The 25230-nt window shown below is 41.8% G+C and overlaps 1 protein-coding gene across 3 annotated transcripts in view; it reads right to left on the bottom strand.

Annotated features, from left to right (window-relative positions):
• Positions 1–25230, bottom strand: part of PARD3 (par-3 family cell polarity regulator) — a 1299417-nt gene that overhangs the window by 616880 nt on the left and 657307 nt on the right. The gene's annotated exons all lie outside the window — the stretch shown is intronic.

The following is a 25230-nucleotide window of genomic DNA, read 5'->3' as shown; positions in this document are numbered from 1 at the left end:
TACCACCCTGTTACCACATAAAAATTTACCACTAGGTGAATGGCTGGTGGTAAGGTCATAGGCCCAAAATGGGCAAGCAGAAATTTTGATTTAGCCATATGTCCATTTTCGGCAAACATTTTAAAAAGGAATTTTTTACAGATGCACTGAAAAATGATTCTGCGCACGCCCAAAACCCACGACTACACTACAGCAAGCCATTTTTCAGCACACTACTACTACTACTACTATTTAGCATTTCTATAGCGCTACAAAGCGTACGCAGCGCTGCACAAACATAGAGGAAAGACAGTCCCTGCTCGAAGAGCTTACAATCTAATAGCACACCTTAGTAAAAGGACCCCTAAATTAATTCTTTGCTTTGGTCTGTACTGAGGAAGAGATAAAGGAACTATCCATGCTAGAAATGCTATTTAGGGGCATAGCTATCAATGTGGGCTAAAAATAAGGTGTGCTATTTTACCACTAACCCATGCTATTTTAGTACAGCTCTCACTGTATATACAATGAGACCTAGTTATTAATAACTGGAGTTAACAGTAAAATAACACATCTTAATAGTAGCCCACATTAATTCCCCCCCTTTATTGGTAACAATTTAGAGACCTAAAACAAACCTCATTAAACATTGAAGATGTAATATGTCTAATCAACAAACTAGCTGAACCAGATAATATACACTTCATTGCTGATAAAATTCAAAAATGAACTTACAGTTCTCATTGCTCGAAAGCAAAAGAGTCATATGTGTAGTCTTTGCATGAAATGAGATAGATATATATTTCAGTAAACTGCTGTAAGATCTTCCTGAATGCCAGACTGTTTTGATATTTTACTATGCTTTTTTTTAAAAAAATAAAATTTGATATATTAGTGATTTATAATAAGCACATTAAATTTTACTTCTCATTTTCTCTGTTTCACCTCAAGCACACATACAACACTTTTGCTTTTAGGCAATCATCCAATATTAGTAATATTGAACCTATCATTAAAACTGCATACAGTATGCTGGCCACACTCCAATCTTCAGGAAATGCCAAGTTTTTAAAAAGGTTCCAAAGTGACCCACAAAACTACAGGCTGGTAATTTCCATTACAAAGCAATTTCAATCTTGAGGAAAATGATTGAAAATATTATAAAGAACAAAATTAGTGAATACAAACATAGATGGTTTCATGGGCCAAAATCAACATGGATTTAACCAAGGGACATCTTGCCTCACTAACTGACTACATTTTTTTTAAATCTGTGGATAAACATGTGGACACAGGTAAGCCAGTTGATAGAGTATATCGGGATTTTCAGAAAGCATTTGACAAACTACCTTATAAAAGGCTCGAGAAAATTTAAAACGCATGGAATAGGAGGCAATGTCCTGTTGTAGACTTAGAACAGGTTAAAAGATTTTTAAAAAACAGAAAGTACAGTTACATGGCCAATTTTTTCAATGGAGGAAGGCAAATAGTAGCATTACACAGGGATCTGTACTGGGACCAGTGCTCTCTAACCTGCAGATGAGAAAAATGAGTGATATCATCAAATCTGTAGATGACACCAAATTATTCAAAGTTGTTAAACTGCAAGCAGATTGATAGAATTTGCAGCAGAACCTGGGAAACTAGGAATCGCAATGAATGATGAAAATCAACGTGGACAAGTACAAAGACTGTGTTTGTTAAGAGCTAGCTAAACTAAAGATAGACAAAGCAATGGGGCTGCATGGGATACATCCAAAGGTACTGAAAAAACTATCTAACCAATTTCAATACTTCTTTAGAGTCTGGAGTGGTCCCGCAGGAGGGGAGAAGGGAAGATGTGCTCCCTCTCCACAAAAGTAGGAATAAGGAGGACGTCGGGAACTACAGGCAGTCAGTCTAACCTCTGTGGTGAGTAAAACTACTGGAAACACTTCAGAACGAATGTGGTAACGTGAGTGAGGGTGTGGCTTAACACAGTCATACAAACAGGATTGCAAGTAAAAAATAAATTATGTTTTATATCTCATTACTGTGTAAATACTATAACCCAACTTGTGTGGTGATGCATCCCCTTCCCAGATTAAGCCCCACCCCCAAGGGTTCCAGTCAACCTCCCAGCTCCAGACCCCCACCACCACTCCTACAAGCCACACCCCCATTCCATTCCCATTTCAAGCATTGGTGTTCTGGAGCTCCTGCCTACTCTGGTGTCATCCTCAAAAGGTGTGACTACCACTAAGGGTCATATTTTCTAATACAGAAACATGACCCCTAGCAGTAGTCACATGAGACTGCTGCTGCTAGGGGTGCCATCACTCCTGCCCAAAGACCCCCTACACCACCAATGCTTGTTATGGTAAGCCATTTTGGGAGTCTAGGGCATAGGCGCCCCGTATAAGAGGCTTGGGGAGGCTTAGCCTCCCCAGCCCAGCTGTGAACTTCCCCGCGGCCACGCCTACCTCTAAATGCAGCACGAGACAAGACTCGACGAAATCTTCTGTTGAGTAGCGCAGCGGCAGCCAGGAACGAGACCTGCCGTCGCTGCTCTCCACCCACAGCCAGCATAACATAAGAAAAAAAGAAGCGCGGGGCCGCAGCAGCCTTCAGACATGCGCTGTCGGCTCTGCCGGTCTCTGCCCCGTGACGTCAATTTCCCGTTCCGGGGTCAGAGGACCGGCAGAGCCGACAGCGCATGTCTGAAGGCTGCTGCGGCCCCGCGCTTCTTTTTCGTCTTCTGTCAGCGCTGCTGTTAAGAGGCCCGGGCCGGAGGGAGAGGAGAGAATGTGGCTAATGGCTGGAAACGGTAGGAGGAGAGAGAGGGAGAGCAGGGGAGAGCCAGGGGGCATGGACAAGAGCAGTGGAGAGCCAAAGAGCGATAGGGAGAGAAAGAGGGGCCGTGGAAAAGAGCAGGGGAGAGCCAGGGACATGGAAAAAAGCAGGGGAGAGCCAGAAAGAGATGGGGAGAGAAAGAGGGGCCATGGAAAAGAGCAGGGGAGAGCCAGGGACATGGAAAAAAGCAGGGGAGAGCCAGAAAGAGATGGGGAGAGAAAGAGGGGCCATGGAAAAGAGCAGGGGAGAGCCAGGGACATGGAAAAAAGCAGGGGAGAGCCAGGGACATGGAAAAAAAGCAGTGGAGAGCCGGAAAGAGATGGGGAGAGAAAGAGGGGACATGGGCAGGAGAGAGAGAAAGAAGCTGCTGGGGAGAAACTGGGGTAGACCCTAGCTGTCAGACTGAGAAATGCTGGCTGGATGAAAGGAGGGAGAAAGAGGAAAATGCTGGAAGGAGGGGTCAGAATGAGAGAAGACGCTGGTAGGGAGGGACAGAGGAAAGACACTGGAAGGATGGGGTGAGAGAGGACATGCTGAATGGAAAAGGGTCAAGAGAGAGAACTGTCTAGAAGGAAAGGGAGACAGGGAGACAATGGACGGAAGGATTGGGAGAGGGTAATGGGTGGAAGGATGGAGAGAGAAAGATGGATGATACAGGATGGAAGGGTAGGAGAGAAAGAAGGAAGGTGCTGGACATGGATGGAGGGAAGGAAAGTATATGCACATGGATGGAGGGGAGTGAGGAGAAATGCTCGATATGGATGGAGGGAAAACTGTTGAATTAAAGAGCTGGATCGGGATACTGAAGGATAGCGACAGGGCTACAGATGGTAGACAGGACACATAAGGACACAGGAGGATGGTGGACATGGTGAGAGAAAAAATATCAAATAGAAAGAAGACCCTGCATAAAACAGAAGACACTGGGACCAAAGCGAATAGAAAAACTAAATGATCAGACAACAAAGGTAGAAAAAAAGTATTTTATTCAGAATTTATTAACTGGAATATGTCAGCTTTTGGAAATGTGCACCTGTGATGTTTTGCATGTAAGTTTCAATTTTTCTAGTATTGCTGCAGGTAACTTTCCAGTTCAGTATTTTGCCTTCATATCTGTTGTGTCATGTGTTTTTCATGTGATCAAGGTGCAGTATTCTGCTAGCGTGTAGTATTTTCAGCCCTTTTTGGTGTTTTTTTTGTTTCACTAGGTGGTGCACTGGTGTTTTAGAGCCGGTGTAATTACAGTGCTGCCTTTCCATGCATAAGGTTGTAGCTTGTCCTGTCCTTGGAATTAGTACTGTTATGGTTTGGTAAGGTTATGAGTGTGTTTTTGCACAAGTTTGTGTATAGTGTTTTGCAGTGAAGAGATTGTGTATTGGCCTTACTGAAGTGGCACCAAATCATCAGAAAGGGTTTTAGAGCCTAAATCATGACACACTACCTCTTGAAGGATCTACATAAAAGGAGCTCATTGTGAACACTTTCCACCCTAAAAGGGTGTTTTGTGGCTCTACATGAGAATTGTGATATTATGATCCCTTGTTTCATATTGTTGACAGTCTGCATTTTCCGTATGGGTGGTATATTGGTTTATTAGGGTCTGCCCAGTGTTATGGTACAGTAAGGTTTATGAGTGTGTTTTTGCACAAATTTGTGCATAGTGTTTTGCAGTTGAGTAATTGTGGTTAGTACATGCTTTGAGCAACCACTTTATTCTTTAACATATGATACATATTTAATATCTAAATTTAATAAAAGGTATTGTGACTTATTTTTTTTCTATGTTGTCAGACAATTATGGATGTAAGCCCCGCCCCTGGCCCCACCCCTAACCCCGCCCCCTTTAGCCTCCCCAAACAGTTGGGCCACCGACCGCCTATGGTCTAGGGCCATTTGAGGAGTGGGGGGGGGGGGGCTTCAGCCTTGTTGGAGGGATGGGTGTGTGGAGGGGCACAACTGGAGCCTTTGTGTGGTGGGGCTTTAGCCTGGCGGGGGGGGGGGGTGGAGGGCCTGCTCTGCCAGCCCGACAGCATAGGGCCAAAGCTTTGTAGCCCGATATTCCCAGGCCACTTGAATAATGCTGCGTGTGAGGTGGCTCACAAGCAGCATTATTCTTTTACTATAGGATTCAGCAACCTGTGGAACTGAGATACTGCAGGTTTTAAATTCTGTGGTAAATCAAGGGTACAGCAAACTTTATCGCACCATGATAACTTCTCCCCTTAGTAGAAGCAGTTAAGGCAGCTGAATTAAAAAAATAAAGTTCCTGGTGGAAGTCAAAAGATTAAGGTAGGTCTGGGGATAGCCACTGCTTATCATTTGGGGCAAGTAGCATGGGAATCTAGCAACTTGTTGGGATCATGCCAGATACTTGTGACCCACATTGGCCACTGCTGAAAACAGTATACTGGGCTTGATGAACTTTTGGTCTGACCCAGGATGGTGATTCTTATGTCTTCCTGAAAAGGAGCCACATAAAGCTACACTTGCTTCTAGGTAGGAGTACATTTGGACATGCATGTTCTGATAAGAGATGGTGCTTACTATTTTATAAAATTACAGAAACATTAAAAAGAAAATTCATTCGGGAATGGAAATAAACTCATTTCAATGTTGAATTAACAGAAAAGGCTGAACAACGTTGCTTTTATGATTATCCTAAACAAGCAACAGGATTATTATTTCACAAACTTTAATAGAAGGTAATAAATCCCATAAGTAAGTATATCTATTGTGATGACTAAACAGAAACAGAATTCCACTCCCCTACAATTTCTTTTTCCACAAACCATGTCCAAAACAATAATCAATAATCTACAGGGTTCCTTTGTGAGCAATTTAGAGAAATAAAGGTCATCAGAAATGACTTCTGCTGAATGAAGGTACTGAAGTATGTAATTTCTAATAAAAATTCAATGAATGAGAAAATACAGAGATATATCTTTGCTTCAAATTCAGAAACAATCAAAACCAAGCCAAAGCTGAATAAATGACACTTTGTCCACACATGATTCTTCCATTTTTTAAATGTACCTAAAGTGCACTGAAAAAACTTATAGTTAAGTCAAGATAAATCTTTACTTAATGAGATAGTGCAGCAGCCGATCTTCAACCAATATCTAATTTTGTTCAAACTTTTCCCTGTTAAAATAATACAGATATTATATTTCTTGTGCACTCCAAAATCCCCTCTCACTTTAGCATGTCCCTGAAATGAATCCAACAGTCAAAACACCAGGCAGGTGAAGCCATTTTACTATGAATTTTCATTATTTTTAATAGTAAAGCACTGCAATCATAGACAGCAACTAATTCTGATGTTGCATTTCTTAGTGCTTTCAAAAACGCCTTTGACAACTGTACTAATTCATAAGATGGTATATTTGGGCAGGTAAAATTTCATTATGATTGAACAGAAAGGTGACACTAGCAGTCTAACAGTAGGATTTTTAACTATGCCACCTAGACTATATAGGGTTAATATTCAGCTGGTGGCGGTCAATATTTTTATTTATTTTTTTACTTTTTATTTATGCTTTCAAGATTAATTCACTCTCAAAATTACAAAAGTGCATATAAAAATCTTTATAAAGAAATAATAAACAAAAAACACAATTGACCATTATTCCTAGTCCACAATATTTAGAGAGGAACATACAAATAAGGAAAAACTAAATAATATTCTTAAGCTTAGACTGCAGCAGAGTTTACAGATGATGATCTACCTACCTATCAGTACAACTAAGTTGCTAAATTCTTAAGCAGTACATATTGATTTAAAATTACAAACTATAGAAGCTGTTTCAGGCCGAAAACAAAAGATTTGCCCTCCAGAATTATAGAACATCTATAAATGTTACAAAAAAAAAATCGAGGGAAAAAAGTGCTCGTTAGGGACGTCCTTTATGGACATGATTCACTCAGCTGAGAGACCTGGAAGTCTCTCACAGCGCGTTTAGCTGAGCCCCCCCCCCCCCCCCGAGGTCACCCCCCCCCCCCTCCGCACTGAAATGACAGCTTCCTGCAGCCCCAGCCTCCCCGCCATCCTCCACACCCATGTGGCACCGCCCCCTCCCCTAAGGTCGTCGCCACCGCCGCTCCCCCCTCCACCTCTCCGTCTGCCACCGGGCCAGGCCCTTACAGCGTCTCTCACCTCCGTGTGAAGGCGCTGCAGCAGGCAACAGCTGATCGCCTCTCTTTGGACTTCCCTCCTCTCCTCCCTGGCCCACCCTTATCTGACGTAAGTGAGCTACAACGAGCAGCTCATTTGCATTCCTATTCCTTGATGCATACCCGTTCCTTACCGATTCACTAAGGGAATCAGTAAGGAAAGGGCTTTAACGAGTCTTTAGTGCATCTTTGCCCCAGTCAGGAAAAAATATGAATATGAGACCCCAAAAAAGTTTCATTCAAGGTCAGCATTTATTTTAAATGCCAACTGTGGAAAGCTAAATTATCTCCGGATATTCAGTGCCAGGCCATGTGCAGGCACCAGCACTGAATATTTGGGGCTAACAACGTGTTCTGGCTGCCAGATCTTATGCAGGTCCCCAGCTGAATATCAGCCAAGACCCACAGAATAAAATACATGAAGATCAAGAGGCCCTCTGATTCCACCCCTGCCCCCGCCAGGTCAGGGACTCCAAACCCCCTCTCCCTCTGTCACGCTACCCCGCTCCTTCCCCAACCTGCACCCACATGCAGGATAGGCTCTCTCGGGCCTACCTGCAATCCCTGGTGGTCCAGCAGAGGCGGTGAAGGCAAAAGCAAAGCCCACTCGCTGCTGCCCCTGGCAGCTGTCTTTTCAAGAGTTCACGGCAGCCTCATGGTACTTCCAAAGTGCCATGAGAAGTCATGGCAGCCATTTTGAAAAGGCAGCCACTGGGGAAGGGGTTACATTGTCAGAGGATGGAAGAACGGAGATTGGGGTAGCGTGACAGAGGGAAAGGGTTTGGAGGACTGGGGGGAGGGGTGAATTGGAGGGCCTCTTGATTTTTTTGGGGGGGGAGGTGGAGTGTTATGCGGGTCCAAGCCGATATTCAGCCAGCTTTTGAGCTGTCCTAAATTCACCCACTTAGCTATGTGGAGGCCGGCCCTGAATATTGCCAGCACTCACATAACTGCTGGCTCTTCCCCAATGCCATCCCTGCCCATTTTTCTGTCACAACCAATATTCAGTGGCACTGCCCGGTTAAGTGCTGCTGAATATCAGTGACTGAGCAGCCCCGAGCAATTTAAGCAAGCAGAAGCCTCTATTGCCCACTTAAATCACTTTGAATTATCAGGCAGTACATTTTTATTCAAGCAAAATAATATGATTTTTTAAAACTTATTTTCCCTCTTTCTTGGGATAATATGTCCCAGTATCTCAGGAATCCCAGCTAGTTCTGATAACTGTAGGATAGATTCATGCCCTGTGGCCAGCAGGGGTCACTATAAGCTGCTGCCATCTTCCCTCTCTCTCCCTAGGGTTAAGCACATGGCCTGACTTGACCAAGAATATTTCACTTCAAAGAGTCCAGAGTGAAATTATCCGGTTCCATTTTTGCCTACACATCTTGCTATTTTGAAGGAAAAATAATTTAATTCATAGAATACGGCAGATTATTATACCTCACCAGCTCTATTGAAGGTTAACTATTTTAATAGTCTCCATATGTTAGCAAGGCTTTAATGAATCATATTTACAGACAATACACTTAAGCTCATTATTTTCATTAACTAAGTTAATATGACACATCTGGCAAAGATTGTTTTGTTCTTCAACAGCAGATGTTAAACAGCGAGCCCCAAAATTCAGTTTTGTTTTTAAAGAATCTACAGAAACTATACTTTGTAGTAACATTTTAAGCCTGATCCCTACAGGAAAATATTTACTTATTGTAAACACATCCCATCTAGATATACAGAGGACAATTACTTGGAGAAATACTGTTGCAGCTGTTTTCAACTCTTGCTGTTAGCAGTTTTTACAAAACCTTTCAGTGTTAAGCACATGTAAAACTGTTACAGTCTGACAGTAAAACCCATCCCATCTTCAAAAGATGTGTCTGTGTTCAATTTAATGTTTTTATAAAGCTCACACACAAAAAAAATTATTTGTGCAGCAAGTGTTTTCAAAGGAACAAAAGTTTTAGCATATGATTTTCATCTAGCATGGAACCAAAGCTTTAAGTACTGCCAAATGTTTCATTATTAATCTATGTAAGAATGTCACAACCTGTCTCTGTCAATATTTTTACTTTTATAGGATTAGAAACAAACTATTCCAATCTGCTGGGTCACTAAAAGACATCTGTTTCAAAAGTCTAAACTCAACATTTACTTTGATTTAGGAACCTATATTTAGTTTAGCCAGATTACAAATAAGAAAATAGATCTGTACTTATGTTTAAATCATCTTTATTAGACCAACAAACAAGCAAACAAGAATAGAGGTCAAGATCAGTAAATCAAACATCAGTACAGCAAATAATAACACCCCAGTCCCAACTTCCTCACCCAGTCCCCCAGCAACAGGATATCACCATGTGCAATGAAGAAAAACAGATAAAAACTTAGGGCCCCTTTCATAAAGCAGTGGTAAGCCCAACGTGAACTTACTGCTCGCTAAAAAGGAAGTACCGTCAGGCTACCGCAGCAGCCCAATGGTACTTCCCATCCTTAATGCGCCGTCATATCCGGCGCTACAAAAATATATTTATTTTTGTAGTGTCGGTGTGTACCCGCTGGGTTAGTACGGGAGCCCTTACCTCGATGGGAAGCGGTAAGGAGTCTCCCCCGAAATGGCCACGCGGCAAGTGCTTCACTTGCCACATGGCAATTTCTTAAAAAAAAAAAAAAAAGACCTACCTTAAAAAAAAAAAAAAGACTGTCCTCCAGCAGCCCCTCGCCTTCCTGCGTGTCGGCTGTAATTTAAAAATTCTTACCTCGGGGTCCGGCGTCTGCAGAGAAGGCGAGCGGCACTTCAGACTGCCTTCCCATGTGTTTCAGCTCTGCCTCTGGTCCCGCCCTCATTTCCTGTTTGCAGAAGGGTGGGACCAGAGGCAGAGCTGAGACACATGGGAAAGCAATCTGAAGCGCCGCTCGCCTTCTCTGCAGACGCCGGACCCCGAGGTAAGAATTTTTAAATTACAGCCGGCACACAGGAAGGCGAGGGGCTGCCGGAGGACAAGTCGTGCTTGCATTCGGAGGGGACAGAGAGCGGGAGGGAGGCGTGGGGGTCTGGAACTTGGAGGGGAGGGGAGGGGAGGGAGGGCCATCCTGGAACTCGAAGGGGAGGGAAAGGAGGGGTCCTGGAACTTGGAGGTGAGGGAGGGGGTCCTGGAACTCGAAGGGGAGGGGAGGGAGGGGGTCCTGGAACTCAAAGGGGAGGGGGGTCCTGGAACTCAAAGGGGAGGGGGGTTCTGGAACTCAAAGGGGAGGGGGGGAGGGGGGTCCTGGACCTCAAAGGGGAGGGGGGGCAGGGGGTCCTGGAACTCAAAGGGGAGGGGTGTCTGGAACTCAGAGGAGAGGGAGGAAGGGAGAGGGGCATGGAACTCGGAGGGGAGGGGGCCTGGAACTCAGAGGGGAGAGAGAGAGGGAGGGAGGAAGGGAGGGGAGCGTGGAACCTTGCTAGCGCCCATTTCATAAACGGGCCTCTTTTACTAGTAGTCAATATCAGCAGTGGTATCCTTCAAATACCTACGGTAAAAAGTCAAGGGTACTTGCAATTGAGAGCCCAATGTATACACCTCCCCTCCATCAAGTCAGTCCACAATAATGAAGAAACACAATGATGGAGTTGAAGATATGAAAATCCAGAAGTTGGTGGCAATGCGAATTCCTGTTGCAGGTCCTGAAAGGTTTTCATTTTGCCCTCTTCTGTCACCACCTAGATCTCTACTTATAAAAATAAGTTGAATATAAAAACAAAATAACAAGCAGAACAGACAATATAAAAATAAATGTGTGATATACAATACATACAGCAATTTCAGAATTCAAAATTGACCCTAAAGAATGAAACCCTGACAGTACTTGTTAACCATATTTTTGAAACTGTTGAGATGCTTTCTGATATTTTTATCTATAGCTTGGATACTATCTAACAATTCTTTTAATATCTATAGCTGATACCATCTCAAAAGTGAGCTTATAATGAAGATACTTTCAGAAATAGGAACCAAGTTCCCCAGAGGTTGCAAATCTCGAACAAACAGAAGAATCCATTAACAGATCTGACATATAAGCAGGTGCTAGCCCAAGAGGACTTTAGAACATAACTTAGAAAAAGAAAGCCAGTGTAAATGAACTTTACGGCTGTAATGTCCATCACTTGTAATCAAGTCTGTCTTTTCGAAAATCCCAAATAAACTTCACTGGAACAACCCAAATTTGCCACTATAGTAGTAGCCTGAACAACATGTCTAAATTGTGTTCTAACAAGTAATGTTTAACCCACTGTACAAGACAATACTTCCCCAAGGTCTTTTTCACCAATGTCCTTAAGTTGAACTTCCAATGATAAAGCAGAATCCACCACTATACTCAGGATATGCAAAGAACTAGCCAATGAAACAGGAATCTCTCAAAGGACTTTCAGAGGGGCTAACCTCATCAGAGTGCCCCAACATAAAAGGTTAGTCTTATTAAGATTTAATTTTAATTTGTGTTTTGTCATCCATTTTTTCACTAGTTAGAAAAAGTCCCCCATAAATGTACAAGCAGCTAGTGTTTCACAGAACAGAATAAAGAGTAAAATATCAAAATGTTAAGAAAAATATTTAGCACTAAGCTTGATAAAATAAGGCCTACACAATTATGCAAATACATATTGAACAAAATTACTGAATTGGAAAGACCCTGTGGACTCCACAATTCAAATGGCCTAGTGGTTAGGGTGGTGGACTTTGGTCCTGGAGAACTGAGGAACTGAGTTTGATTCCCACTTCAGGCACAGGCAGCTGCTTGTGACTCTGGGCAAGTCACTTAACGCTCCATTGCCCCATGTAAGCTGCATTGAGCCTGCCATGAGTGTGGAAAGCGCGGGGTACAAATGTAACAAAAAACAAATACCAAAACTCTGAGATAAGTCCGTAAGATCTGTGGGACAAAAACTCCAATATCTAGTTAAATACTGAACCACCAACCTGATTATTGCTCAGTTCCTCAAGTAACAACTAATGATCCAGCAGATCAAATGTAGCAAAAAGAGCTAACTGTACAAGATCCTCTGACCCCCCATTGTCAATTAACAAGTGTATTTCATGAAGCAAAGCCTTTAATAAAGTCTATGTATTAAATGATGAACAAAACTTATGTTGGACTCAACAAGTCATACTGGTCCAGAAAAGTCAGAAGCTGTTGGGGGGGGGGGGGGGGTCCTATAGATTTTTCAAACATAAGTATATTAGCAATAAATCTGTAATTAGAACAATCTTTGAGCGTTCTTGCTATTCAGAAACTTGCCTTCTGCCATTAGATCTAATATTAACTTAGCCAGCAATAAGAATGGGAGAAAAGAATGTTGATTACAGATGATATGTCTAATTCAGATGGTCAATGTTTGGAATTCATCTTTGCTAACTTCAATGGATACTACTGCACTTGAAAAATGTACTGTAAAAAAAATCACAAGATAATGATGATTATGATTCCTATATGTTGAACTGAATGAGTATAGGGCCATTTGTGAACAAACTAGAAATCAGAATTATCAGGATAAGATCAAAATGGCTTTAAATCGTCCAAAGGTATTATTTCATAGAGTGAATTTTTTAGTGAATGGTGAGAATACTGAAATGAATAATGAAAATTGAACTGCTCAGGTATATGGAGGTTGGTTATTTTAAAAGTTATATGATGAAGATCTACAAAATAGTATGGAGAACTATGAATTTGAATTGCATGGTTCTAATTCTTTCTGGAATGAATTTACAGTGATGGCAATTTCTGAAATATAAAATTTGGTTAAAAGTTTAACCCCTACTAGGTCAGTTTCTGACCCTTGCCCTTCAACCATATTTTGTATTGAAACAACTTCAGGAGTTTGTGTTAGGTCAGAATATATTAAACAATTTTCAGTGTGGTTTCAAAGAAAAATCACAGTGTAGAATTTTTACTCCTTTCATTGATTAATGAGTCAAGACTTGGAATAGATGAAAAGATTGGATTTTGTCTAGGCACACTGGATATTAAATCAGATCTTGATATGGTAAATAAGTTATTGTTTAAAAAAACTGTATGGAATTACAATTGGTGGTCAGGTGCTTCAATGGTTTGAATCCTATTTTCAGAAAAGAACATTTGTGGGGAAATCAGGCAGTTCAGTCATATGATTAATCGTGGCATTCCTCAAGGTTCAGCCCTATGTTGCTATTCAATGTGTATTTGTCATCTTTGGGTAAGGTTTCCTAACAGTTATGTGTCCTTTTGTATGTATGCTGCTGATATTCAGTTCTTCTTTCCGATACCAGAGAATTCTGAGAAATTGAAAGAAATGTTTAGTTTTTATATGGATGCTATTTCAGATTGGATGCAATTTCATGGTTTGTCATTGAATTTTTTAAAGACTGAATTTATGTATGTTGGAAGAAATCTTGATTCTTCACTACCTACTGTTTTGAAATATCAAGGTATGACATTACAGATGAAGACTGTTATTCGAAATGTGGGTGCGATGTTAGATTGTGGATTGAATATGCAAGCTCAAATAGATCATGTCATTTCTACTGTTTTTTTTTCAACTATGAGTATTAAGTTAAAGGGTATGTTATCAGTACATGATTTTCGTATAGTACTGCAAAGCTTGGTACTTATGTGATTGGATTTTTGTAATTCACTTTATTTAGGCTTGAATTCAATTAAAATGCAAGCTTCACAGATTGTTCAGAATGCAGCAGCTTGTTTGATTAGGGGAGTGAAGAGATTTGAGCATGTTTCTCCCATTCTGAAATGTTTACATTGGTTATCAGTGAAATTTTATGTACAATATAAGATCTTGATTTTGATACATCAATGTATATATAGTAAAATTCCACAATATTTTGTGGATTCTTTAGTCATGTATGAACCACAATGAGAATTACATTCTGTGGTGAAGAAACAGCTATAAACCTCAGGAGCTTAGCCTAGAATGGGTGGCAGAGCTGGTGGTTGGGAGGCGGGGCTAGTGTGGGCAGACATATACGGTCTGTGCTGGGGCTGGTGGTTGGGAGGCGGGACAAGTGCTGGGCAGACTTATACGGTCTGTGCCAGAGCCGGTGGTGGGTGGCAGGGATAGTGCTAGGCAGACTTATACGGTCTGTGCCAGAGCTGGTGGTTGGGAGGCGGGGTTGGTGGTTGGGAGGCAGGGATAGTGCTGGGCAGACTTATACGGTCTGTGCCAGAGCCGGTGGTGGGTGGCAGGGATAGTGCTGGGCAGACTTATACGGTCTGTGCCAGAGCTGGTGGTTGGGAGGCGGGGATAGGGCTGGCCAGACTTATACGGTCTGTGCACTGAAGAGGACAGTACAAATAAAAAAAGTAGCACATATGAATTTATCATCTTGGGCAGACTGGATGGACCGTGCAGGTCTTTTTCTGCCGTCATCTACTATGTTACTATGTTTGTTGTTTATCTGAAACAAGAAATTATGTGTTTTCTATAGCTGAGGCTTATTTGTTAAATGGGTTGCAAGGCTATCTAAGACACTGTGCAGATTTTCAGAAATTAAAAAAAGTTATTGAAGCCTTTTTTTATTTTGTAGAAGTATAAATGGATGGATGAGAATTAGTTTGCCTTGACAGCTTTTTCCAGAAGTCAATGATGTATTAATAAAATTTTATTTTGTCATTTGTTTGATGTTTTTCTCTGATATTGTGTATGTTTTTATTGTAACCTGCTTTGAGTTTAAAGTGGGATATAAAGTTTTGAAAATAAATAAATAAATCTCATTAGGGAGATTCAACAGAAACATAAGTATTGCCATACAGGGACAGACCAAAGGTCTATCAAGCCCAGCATCCTGTTTCCAGCAGTGGCCAAACCAGGTCACAAATACCTGGAAAGATCCCAAAAAAGTACAAAACATTTTATACTGCTTAGCCCAGAAATAGTGGATTTTCCCCAAGTCCAATTTAATAATCGTCTATGGCCAGGTTCCTTTTGCAAATTTATTAATCGATCATCAGAATTCAACCAGAGAAACTAGACTGAAAACAACCCCATTCACAATCAGTTAACTTCCAAAAGTTAGCTTTCCTCACCAGCAGCTCATGAATCCTGATCAAATCATCCTCTGTATTATAACTTTTATGGTGCATAGATTTAGAATGGCTTTAATCAAACTGAAAAAAATTGCCAGAGCTGGAGTAGTACAGACCAGTGGTTTATCTAGTCCAGTATTCTGCTTCCGATAATGGCCAACCCAGGTCACAAATACCTGGTAGAATCCCAAATAGTAGCAAGATTCCATGCTACCGATTCCAGGGACAGCAGTAGCTTCCCTCATGCAACTGGGCTATTACTAGTGGTGTGACATTATAATATATGACCTTATTTTTAAGCAAACATCCTCTTCATTAAAATCGAGTTCTCCCTCAGAACATCTACAACATGAAACCTCTGCAACATTGCACTACATCTTGGACCCAGAAGTTTTCTCATGATTCTTTGGGCTTCCAACATCAGTGAAACTAACTCTTACCCTCTTTTTCTTCCTCTCTTCCTCTCTCTACTATTAGGCTCTCCCTTGAGATTTTATTTGTAAACCACCTTGCTGCTCTTTTGTGATTGGCAATACATCAAACTTTTGAAAATAAATATTTAAGCTTCCACCATACTTGAAGCTATGGCACCAGGCACCTTCTTTTACAAATAGTTGGAAATTGGGGAGGGATGGTTTACCATTTTTCAAATCTACCTACCATGTATCCCAGTCACTGCAATAACAGTCCTGGGCTTAAGGAGCAAAGACTGCATCTCCCTTTTAACTTTGGTATGCATGCACTCTAATTCTAGCCTAGAAACGTTGCTATTGAAGTGTCATTAGGACTCCTTACCTACAGAAATGCTGAACACCATCTCCAACAAAAAAAATCACGCTGCAAGATTTACAGTTTAGTATCACTGAGGCCATGCAAACATTTGATGTTTGCAGAAGATGTCAATTTGTCCTTCAAAATATGTATGGAGTTCAAAATCAATGTGTTTGTCTTTGTTCCAGCCCCCGAGGTACCTAATGATCAAACTATGTCATTCAAATGACCGACCGAACATCTGACCACCCTCTCACTAACTCCAGCAGTCATGAGTGTTGAAAGGGTGCTCCCACTTGATCTGAAGACAATATCCATGTATCCAAGGGGGGATGTTTCAAAGTAACATAATAGATAATGGCAAATAAAGACCTGCATGGTCCATCCAGTCTGGCCAACAAAATAAACTCTTAGTATATAACATATGCATACTTGATCTTGAGCTGTCCTTGCCATTTTCAGGGCACAGACTGCAAACGTCTACCTAGCACTGGCTTAGTTTTCCACTACTGGAGCTGCCATTGAAGCCTGCTCTAGCCTAACCAGATCTATCTAGCCATAATCGAGAACATACCATAGAACTCTGTACTGTAGAAATATGTAAACTTCTGCCCAGCACTAGCCTTACTTCCTAACTACAGGATTTACCACTTAGGCACGGCTAAGTAGCTCTGATGCCAATTTCTTTCCATGCATTTTTAAAATTCTGTTACAGTTTTCATCTGTACCACCTCCCATGAGAGGGAACTGCAGGCATCCACCACCCTCTCTATGAAAAAGTACTTCCTGACATTACTCCTATCACCCCCCCATAACCTCAATTCATGTCCTCTAGATCTACCACTTACCCTTATCTGGAAAAGGTCTGTTTTCATATTAATACCTTTCAAATGTTCAAACATCCATGTCATATTGCCTCTATCCTTCCTTTTCTTTAGGGTATACATATACAGGACCTCAAGTCTCTTCTCGTACATCTTTTGGCACAACCCCATATCATTTTTGTCACGATTCTCTGAATCACTGCAAGTCTTTTTAAGTCCTTGGCAAAATACGGCCTCTAAAATTGAACACAATGCTACAAGCGGGGACTCACCAAGCAGGAAAAAGAATCCTTGGGAAGAAAATCAGACAATATGTTTCTAGGTATTTTACATAGGAAGTGGGGGTTACAATAGGAAGAAGGAATTCATCAGGAACTCATCCCCAGCAAAAGCAGGACAATGGAGAGGATAATTAATATAACAGACCACCTAAACAAACTCATTCATTAGCAATAAATTGCTAATGACGAGAAGGGAAGTGACGAGAAGGTGAGCCTGCCTGCCTGCTGCTTTTACTTACAGCTGGTTCACCGCGACTTCAAGTATGTAAGTTAAAGATTTCAAGGCAGGTAGACGGTTGCACAAACGGAAAGTCGGGGAGCTGAGGGCGGACAGGCAGGCGGGCGGTCGCAATGCTCGCCTCAGCCTAAGGCCGGCCATGGCCGCCCCCCCCCCCCCCCCCCAGCAAGCAGGTACGCTACATTCAGACTATAAGACGCACCCACATTTTCCTCCCAAATTTGGGGGGAAAAAGTGCGTCTTGTAGTCTGAAAAATACGGTAATTGAAGACATTCACAAGATAGCTAGGAAAGGGGAAGTACTACTGATAGGTGATTGTAATGTGCCAGACATTGATCGGGGTGTTCCTGCTGCAGTGTCATCTAGAAGCAAGGGAATCTTGGATTCTCTACAGGAAGAATTGTTCCAGCAGTGGGTAATGGAACCCATGTAGGATGGAGCTATTTTACACCTGGTGCTTACAAAACAGAGGGAGTGCTTATTATGTTACGGTGGGGGATCATTTGGCATCTAGAGCTCACTGAATGGTGTGGTTCAATATTACAACACAGGAGGAGAGGGCTTATTCAAAATTGAAGATCCTAGAAATCAAAAGAACTAACTTTGCCAAGATGGAGGAATTTCTCAAGGATGAGTTAGTTGGATGAGAACTGCTAAAGGAAGCAGAACATCAGTGGGCAAAACTGAAAGGAGCTATTTTAAATGCTGCTCTGATTCTCAAAAATAGTAGCTGAAAAGGTAAGAGAAAAAAGGTTAGCCTTCATAAATTACAAGATGACTCAGAAAGAGGAAGACAGGCAAAAATACCTGAAAAAGCTAAGAGAAACTGTCAGGAAAGCAAAAATAGATGATACAGTAAAATTGGGGGAGGGGGGAGATGTTTTTAGATTTGTAAGTGATAGAAGGAAGTGCCATAATAGCATTGTGAGGCTCAAGGCTGAGGGGGGAGGAATATGTAAAAGCTATTAAGGATAAAGCTGAACTGCTTAACAATTGTTTCTGTTCTGTGTTCATGAATGAAAGGCCAGGGGAAGGACCACAGATAACAAATGCTAATGGAGATGGATGTATGGTAGACCAGGACTGATTCTCAGAAGTCTGGGTTCAAGAGGAGTTAGATAATCTAAAGACAGACAAAGCAAGGGGATACATTTGAGGGTACTCAAGGAACTTGAAGATGTTCTGGTGGCTCTGCTTTCTAACCTCTTGAAATGCTTCTTTAGAGTCTGGAGTGATCCCGGAGGACTGGAGAAGGGCGGATGTGGTTCCTCTGCACACCAGCTGAAGTCAGGAGGAGGTTGGGAATTACAGATCTGTCAGTCTGACATCAGTGGTGAGTAAACTAATGGGAATACATCTAAAGATCAACCTTGAGTTCACTACCAAGCCACCTCCTCCTCTTCACCCTTCAACCCTCTCCCTCAACCAACCAACCCAGACCTCCTTCTCCTCCTTTCCTGATATCTCCGAGGAGGAAACCGCCCGCCTTCTTTCCTCCTCAAAATGCACCACTTGTTCCTCTGATCCCATCCCCACCAACTTACTTAACACCATCTCTCCTACTATCACCCCCTCCATCTGTCATATCCTCAACCTCTCTCTCTCCACTGCAACTGTCCCCCGACACCTTCAAGCATGCCGTAGTCACGCCACTCCTCAAAAAACCATCACTAGACCCTACCTGTCCCTCCAACTACCGCCCCATCTCCCTCCTACCCTTCCTCTCCAAGATACTTGAGCGCGCAGTCCACAGCCGCTGCCTTGATTTTCTCTCCTCTCATGCCATCCTCGATCCACTTCAATCCAGTTTTCGCCCTCTTTACTCAACAGAAACAGCACTCTCTAAAGTCTGTAATGACCTGTTCCTTGCCAAATCCAGAGGCCACTACTCCATCCTCATCCTCCTCGATCTATCCGCCGCTTTTGACACTGTCAATCATGACTTACTTCTTGCCACACTGACCTCATTTGGGTTCCAGGGCTCTGTCCTCTCCTGGTTCTCCTCCTATCTCTCCCACCGCACCTTCAAAGTTCACTCTCATGGATCTTCCTCAACCCCCATCCCCTTATCTGTTGGTGTTCCCCAGGGATCTGTCCTTGGACCCCTTCTCTTCTCAATCTACACCTCTTCCCTGGGCTCCCTGATCTCATCTCATGGTTTCCAGCATCATCTCTATGCTGATGACACCCAACTGTATCTCTCCACACCAGACATCACCACAGAGACCCAGGCAAAGGTATCGGCCTGCTTATCCGACATTGCTGCCTGGATGTCCAACCGCCATCTGTAACTGAACATGTCCAAGACCGAGCTTATCGTCTTTCCACCAAAACCCACTTGTCCTCTTCCTCCACTTTCTATCTCAGTTGATAACACCCTCATCCTCTCCGTCTCATCTGCCTGCAACCTCGGAATCATCTTTGACTCCTCTCTCTCCTTCTCTGTGCATATCCAGCAGATAGCCAAGACCTGTCGCTTCTTCCTCTTTAACATCAGCAAAATTCGCCCTTTCCTCTCTGAACACACCACCCGAACTCTCGTCCACGCTCTCATTACCTCTCGCCTGGACTACTGCAACTTACTCCTCACCGGCCTCCCACTTAGCCATCTATCCCCCCTTCAATCTGTTCAGAACTCTGCTGCACGTCTCATATTCCGCCAGAACCGATATACTCTTATCACCCCTCTCCTCAGGTCACTTCACTGGCTTCCAATCAGATACCGCATTCAATTCAAGCTTCTCCTTCTTACCTACAAATGCACTCAGTCTGCTGCCCCTCACTATCTTTCTACCCTCATCTCCCCTTACGTTCCCGCCCGTAACCTCCGTTCACAGGATAAATCCCTCCTCTCAGTACCCTTCTCCACGACCGCCAACTCCAGGCTCCGCTCATTCTGCCTCGGCTTACCCTATGCTTGGAACAACCTTCCTGAGCCCTTACGCCAAGCCCCCTCCCTGCCCGTCTTCAAGTCTTTGCTTAAAGCCCACCTCTTCAATGCTGCGTTCGGCACCTAACCCTTACCGTTCAGTGAATCCAAACTGCCCCAATTTGACTGCCCCTATCGGACCGACCATTCACTTGTCTATTAGATTGAGCAGGGACTGTCTCTCTTTGTTAAATTGTACAGCACTGCGTAACCCTAGTAGCGCTCTAGAAATGTTAAGTAGTAGTAGTAGTAGTAAAGAAGAGGATTGTGAGGTTTCTTAAATCGAATGTAGAGAGATGTGGTAGCCATGTTAGTCCACTTCTAAAGCCAGTCAATAGGAATAAAATAAAACATAGAAAAGAAAATAAGATGATACCTTTTTTATTGGACTAACTTAATACATTTTTTGATTAGCTTTCAAAGGTAGCCCTTCTTCATTTTCTGATCTGACGAAGGGCTACCTTCGAAAGCTAATCAAAAAATGTATTAAGTTAGTCCAACAAAAAAGGTATCATCTTCTATTTCTACTGACTGGCTTAAATCGAATGGAGTGCAGGACCTGAGGCAACATGGTTTCGATAAAGCAGGTCTTGTCAGATGCATCTGATTGATTTCATTGACTGAGTGACCAAACAGTTGGACTGGGAGGGGTGCTAGATATGGCGACCGCACCTTGAGTATTGTGTTCAATTCTGGTCGCCGCATCTCAAGAAAGATATAATGGAATTGGAAAAGGTGCAACGAAGGGTGACTAAAATGATAGCGGGGATGGGACGACTTCCCTATGAAGAAAGACTAAGGAGGCTAGGTCTTGGAGAAGAGACGGCTGAAGGGAGACATGATAGAGGTATATAAAATAATGAGTGGAGTGGAACAGGCGGATGTGAAGCATCTGTTCACGCTTTCCAAAAATACTAGGACTAGGTGGCATGCGATGAAACTACAGTTTAGTAAATTTAAAACAAATTGGAGAAAATGTTTCTTCACCCAACGCGTAATTAAACTCTGGAATTCGTTGCCGGAGAATGTGGTGAAGGCAGTTAGCTTGGCAGAGTTTAAAAGGGGGTTAGACGGTTTCCTAAAGGACAAGTCCATAAACCGCTACTAAATGGACTTGGGAAAAATCCACAATTCCAGGAATAACATGTATAGAATGTTTGTACGTTTGGGAAGCTTGCCAGGTGCCCTTGGCCTGGATTGGCCACTGTCGTGGACAGGATGCTGGGCTCGATGGACCCTTGGTCTTTTCCCAGTGTGGCATTACTTATGCACTTACTTGGATTTTAGCAAAGTATTTGACACGGTTCTATACAGGTGACTGATAAATAAACTGTGTGCCCTCGGTATGGGACCTAGAGTGAGTTAAAAACGTATTAAATGGAAGGAAACAGAGGGTAGTGGTAAATGGAGCTTGCTCTGAGGAAAAGGATGTTATCAATGGTGTACCACAAGAATCAGTCCTTGGGCCGTCTCTTTTTAACATCTTTGTGAGTGATATTGAGGAAGGACTGCCTGGTAAGGTTTGTCTTTTTGTAGATGATACCAAACTCTGAAATAGAATGGACACCCTGGATAGTGTGGATACCCTGAGGAAGGATCTAGCAAAGCTTGAAGAATGAATAATTGGCAACTAAGATTTAATGCAAAAAAAAAATATATATATATATATATATATATATATATATATATGCACTTGGGTTACAAAAATCTAAGGAAACGGTACAGTATAGGGGTTGAAGTGCGGGACTTGGGGGTGATTGTATCCAATGATAATTGAGGTGGCCAAATAGGTAGAAAAGGTGACATTCAAACCAGAAGAATGCTTAGGTGCATAACGAGAGGGATGACCAGCAGGAAAAAAGAGGTGATAGTGCCCTTGTAGAAGTCTTTGGTGAGGCCCCATTTAGAATACTGTGTGCAATTCTGGAGACCGCACATATAGAAAGATATAAACAGGATGGAGTTGGTCCAGAGGGCGGCTACAAAACTGGTCAGAAGAGAGACTTTGGGGTGATAGTGTCTGAGAAGCTCAAGGTGGTGAAACAAAATGACAAGACAGTGACTGCAGTGAAGAGGATGCTAGGCTGCACTGAAAGAGGTATAACGAGCAGAAGAAAGGCAGTGTTGATGCCTCTGTACAAGTGATGGCAAATAGGAGTAAATACTTCAAATAACAAATCTGACATATTAAATGTAGGCACTTGAAATGGTGGGTGAATTTCAAAACAGGTCCACCACAAAAGAAGGCAGAATTTCCTGTTGAATCAAGTTAGACAGAGAACACTGATAAAGGGGATGGGCGTCCTCTTGTATGAGGAAAGGCTAAAGAGGTTAGGGCTCTTCACCTTGGAAAAGAGACGGATGAGGGGAGATATGATTGAGGTCTTCCAAATCCTAAGTGGTGTAGAATGAGTAGAAGTAAATTGATTTTTTTACTTGTTCCAAAAGTACAACAACTAGGGGACACTTGAAGTTACATGGAAATACTTTTAAAACAAATAGGAGGAAATATTTTTCACTCAATGAATAGTTAAGCTCTGGAACACCTTGCTGGAGGATGTGGTAACAGTGGTTAGTGTATCTGGGTTTAAAAAAGATTTGGACAAATTCCTGGAGGAAAAGTCCATAGTTTGCTATTGAGACAGACATGGGAAGCAACTTCTTGCCCTGGGATTTGTAGTATGGGATGTTGTCACAATTTGGGTTTCTGCCAGGTACTTGTGACCTGGCTTGGCCACTGTTTGGAAAACAGAATACTGGGCTAGATGGACCATGTTCTTATGAATAAATAACCCACATCCAGTGGAAGATCACAAGAACCAAGATGCTGTGTATGGAACAATCACCAATGAAAGGTAAGGTGGACAACCCTTGTAGAATACTTTGTGAACAGCTCACAAATTCCTTTTTTTCAAATATATTTTATTGGTTTTAAACAGATATTAAAGTACATAAACAAAGTACAGTTAGTAACAGAGATACAAATTGAAACATCTATAGATCACTGTACACAAAGATGGAAAACGGTTAAGGCAGATCAAACATTACAGCAAACATATCCAGTTGTGCCCAGACTTCCTGAAGGCTATAGATACTATGATGCTTAAGGGCTGCAGGTTACTCATATTTCCTAATAGAGCAGAGATGACTCTACTATTCAAACATATTTAGTTTGGAGTTGTCTTTCCAGTAGCATACAATAAAGTGGATAACTAAGAAAATCATTATATTAAAAAGTTTGATTTGGGGCTTTGCCAGTTGAAGTTCTGGAGGGAAGGAACAAAGAATGATGATATGAATGAGGATATCCAAGTATTACCTATGGCAGGCCTCCTCAAACCAGTCCTCTAGGCACACCAAGTTCCACTGGGTTTTCTGGATATCCACAATGAATATGCATGTCTTTCCCTCACACGCATATTCATTGTGGATATCCTGAAAACCTAACGGGACTGGGTTGAGAAGCCCTGATCTATGGAAAGAATTGTGGCGATTCTGTCCCAAATTGAGTTCCAATAGGTTTGAACATTATTACAACAGAACAAAAAAAGGTAGAGTTCCTTGTTCTTTCAAGTAGGACCAGAAGATGTTGGGAGGATTTTCCTCTTATGATTTTTCAAATTGGGATCCAATAGGCTTTAAGCATGATGAAAAAGGAGCTCACAAATTTCTAACACAAGAAGCAGAACTTTATAACAGGCAGCCTAGATAGGGAAGGCATATACAGTAGACATCAGGGATGTGCATTCATTTGAAAAATGGGAAATTCTTCATATTCTTTTTAAATCAACAGGACAAAAATCCAGAATTTGCTTAAATAATGCATATTATGATTCGACAGTGTGCCTTATTACTCAATAATGTGCACTACTGACAAAATTGCCAACAAAATAACTCCACAAATGATTTTTTTTTAAATCCCATAAAAGACACAGGAAACTAAACAAAATTAACATTTTTGTCCTGCACAGCCTTAACAGACATTCCTGTTTTATAAAGGCAGCATATATCTTTATGTGCCAGTATAAAATTTCTTCCCTGAATGTTGCCACACACAGGTATACCTGCTTCGAGTCAGCAACAACTATATGTTGCAGTGCCTATAAGAGATGGTAAGTATAATGTACTATTATTGGTTTGATTGAATGTACTCTGGCTACATATGATTAGTCTGGTTGTAGACTTCTCTATAGTGCCCTGTTTATATATAGAGTGAGATATATGTGACCCACTAAGAGAAAAGGTATCAAAAGTGGAGTTACAACTTTCATTTTTGAAAGTTTTGTGTACTATAGTGTCAGTAGAGAGAGACTATGCAAATTCTTTTTTCACAACTTTGGACCACAGAGATATAGATGTTTTCAGTTTGCTATTTTTCAAATGTATTTTTCTAAAAAATGAGTTTTTAACTGACAAACATTTCTTATAAATTAGTCTGTTTGCCCTGGGATCAATAGCATGGAATGTTGCTATTATTTGGGATTCTACCAGGTATTTGTGATCAGGATTGGCCATTGTTGGAATCAGGATACTGGGTTAGATGGACCATTGGTCTGACCCAACATGGCTATTCTTGTGTTCATACCCAAGACTGAAATTTTGCAGGATTATGCAGTTGATATCCCTCTTGGTATAAACAAATCATATACTTTAGTATAAACAAGTCACGTACAAAGCTTTTGGTACCTTTTTGCTCAGTGGCATATCCCTTTCTCTCTATCTATCTATACACACACATATATATATATACATACACACATACACACAGAAAGATTATGCTACCTTTTTACTAAATCAATTTAAGAATTATACAACTATAAAAAGTTGGCTATGGACTTTTCTGATGTCAGTACTACTGCCAGAACCCTATGGCACATATTAAAAATAATTTTTGCTTTCACGATCCATTTGAACCAAGTAGGATTCCAATTCCCTTTCCAAAAACACATTTAAGAGGTATACCTGCAGTAACATCTAGTATAGGTGGTTATTTATGCAGCTTGGCTGGCAGCCTGCATGACAGATGCTTAATGAGGTAAGGGAGAAACAGCTAAATAATAAAGGCAGTTTGTATAAAAACAATATGGGCATGGCTGATTTTAGAGCAGCTGCCAGAGTGACCAAAGAACAAGACCGAGTTTAGTCTT

Source organism: Microcaecilia unicolor, chromosome 1 (genome assembly GCF_901765095.1).
Source record: "Microcaecilia unicolor chromosome 1, aMicUni1.1, whole genome shotgun sequence".
Classification (NCBI taxonomy): Eukaryota; Metazoa; Chordata; class Amphibia; order Gymnophiona; family Siphonopidae; genus Microcaecilia; species Microcaecilia unicolor.
Note: the sequence above shows the minus strand (reverse complement) of the source record. Positions and strands in the feature narration are given on the sequence as shown.